This window comes from Montipora foliosa, chromosome 4, assembly GCF_036669935.1.
Source record: "Montipora foliosa isolate CH-2021 chromosome 4, ASM3666993v2, whole genome shotgun sequence".
In the NCBI taxonomy this organism is placed as follows: domain Eukaryota; kingdom Metazoa; phylum Cnidaria; class Anthozoa; order Scleractinia; family Acroporidae; genus Montipora; species Montipora foliosa.
Window position 1 is genome coordinate 4,015,615 of NC_090872.1, and position 2,500 is coordinate 4,018,114.

The following is a 2,500-nucleotide window of genomic DNA, read 5'->3' on the forward strand; positions in this document are numbered from 1 at the left end:
TCGATTGATTTGACACCCTAGAACTCGGTTCCGCTTGAGATCTGGAAGGAACTGTCCGCCACGGGAGTTAGGTATCATCGAGTTGGACTTCGAGTTCGAGTTCGAGTTGGACTTCGAATTGGACTTCGAGTTGGACTTCGAGTTGCGCTTCGAGTTAATAATTAAAACGCAAGTATATAATTGATAATAATGTATAATTATTATTTATTATTAATATTAATAAGCAAAGAGATGTCTAAGCTGGGCGAAGAAGAGGAATAGGAATTCGGGGCTATATTGGGATTTTTCATTTTTTTTTTTCATGTGGTTTAAGTAATAAAATTGCTGACACGCAGTTGACATGTTTAATCAATTTTTGTTTTCTTTGGGCGATTTTGGAAAAATCTGCCTGCCCCGCACTACGGCGTCTTTGATATTTTTGGTCCACTGACAAATTTTTCCAAATTTTGCTCGCCGCGTGATTAGGAAAAGCTCCAATTTTGACCCAATTTAAAACAAAACAAATAAAATTCGTACTAGTGCAACCCCCTCCCTATAGACAACCCTAACTAAAAATCTAAACCTACCGCAGCCGCAGAACATTTCCTGTCATCTCCTAACGACACACTGCCAACGACATGCAATTAATACCCATCGAAAAATTCTCTTCCATCCGAGACTCTATCCGTAAGGCCACAGAAGTTCTATTTTGTAATCCAAAAAGGCAGAACAATTGATCCCGATGGTCTGAACATCCACGAAGAATCAGACTGTTCAGTTCTATGCTATGTGATTATTTTTTAATATAAGCTTATCTACACTGTGTTTCACTGTGTTTCCGGAACATATTACGAAGATATGCTACATATGCTTGAAATATGCTTATTGTACCTGAAGAAGCCTGGTTGGCTTTTGGCCAGCCGAAATACCGATATACCTTCAAAAAATTCAACCCAGCTTGTGTCGCTTTTTGCTTTTATATTCCCCATTCTATATATGAAGCCGATTAGATCACTATTGTTTTAACATATACCAGCAGCATCATCGTTCTGGCCCGGGGTGGGGGGGGGGGGGGCCCCCCATATGGAACAGACGGGCATGCTCGTCGGAAATTTTGAGTTTAACCCCTAAAGGAGACCATCTGCGCGTGGCTCAAGCTTTTTGTGAACGCTGAAGGAGACCAATCTGGGCGTGGCTCAAGCAAATTTTGGCCCCTAAAAACAAGTTGAAGGAAAATTTGAATTTCTGTTTTGTTGAATTCTGTGTTTATTTGCGGAACCCCCCCCCCCCCCCCTCCGGGCGTTCCGGTTGCTCACGCTAATTTCTGACAGTTTTGCCTACCCGTCAAGATGCAGGTCTGTGCTGTGCAACTCAGACTTACGCATAAGCAATTAAGCCACTTCCTTCAGTTTCTTCTAAATTACCCTTTTGATCCATGATGAAAAGAATACTTACGTTGTATCGCCACACACCTCCTCTGGCGACGAAGTTATCTCTATTGTTGCTGTTGTTTCCTCGCTGAAAACGGGCATGTTTCAGCGTTAATTTGCATTCGAAAATAAAGTCTTCATAAACTAAATTAAACCTACCGTTCCATTGCCAATTCCACAATAGACAGCAACAAGACCAACCAGGCTGATGACGAGACCTCGTATCATACCACGTGGGGACCTCGTATCAAACCCGCTTATGCCTTGAAAACACGTGTAACACAAGACGACCACTTGGACAGCGTCACAGTCACGCATCACGCATCCTCGATTTACGGGGCCTAGGACCGTACTGAAGACCTCGGGCACCTAAGCCTCAAAATATTTCCTTACAATGCTAGGCCAAAGTTGAGATGCAAGGTATCTTTATGTGCCACTTGCACTTTCTTAACAGAAATGGACACTGCTTTGATTCAAATCCTTTCTCTTCATGAGAGATCGTTGGTTAGCATCATGGATCATGGTTAGCATTTACTTTTCAAGGAAAAATATTCCTTGTCATACTATCGTTGGTTTGTGCCCTCCCATAAGCACAAGCGGTCCTTTGAAAAATGTAAGTATCTCGGCGGGCTTTGGTTTTGCGGGACCTACCCTACCCTACCCCTCTATTTCTTTTTGGGGGGAGGGGAGTTTATTTTTATAGTCAACTTTAACTCGAACTCCAACTCGAAGCGCAACTCGAAGTCCGACTCGAAGTCCAACTCGAAGTCCAACTCGAAGTCCAACTCGAAGTCCAACTCGAACTCGAACTCGAAGTCCAACTCGATGGTTCGGGATTCCCGTCTGCCACTGATCTGCTGAAGACTGAGAATTGTGTACAATCGTAGATGGTGTTACATGCTCAGTGGACAGAATTCTTAGGGATTCTAGGAGACTGGCTCTTTCAGCTTCAAGGCCTTGAATTTTCTCTTCGTACATGGAATACTTCAATTTATATTCATCAATCTTTTGCAACAAGGCTGTTTGACAATGTTCCCCTGGGTATTCAACTTTACTGGGAATAAAGTTTATCACTGACCATAACTTATGAA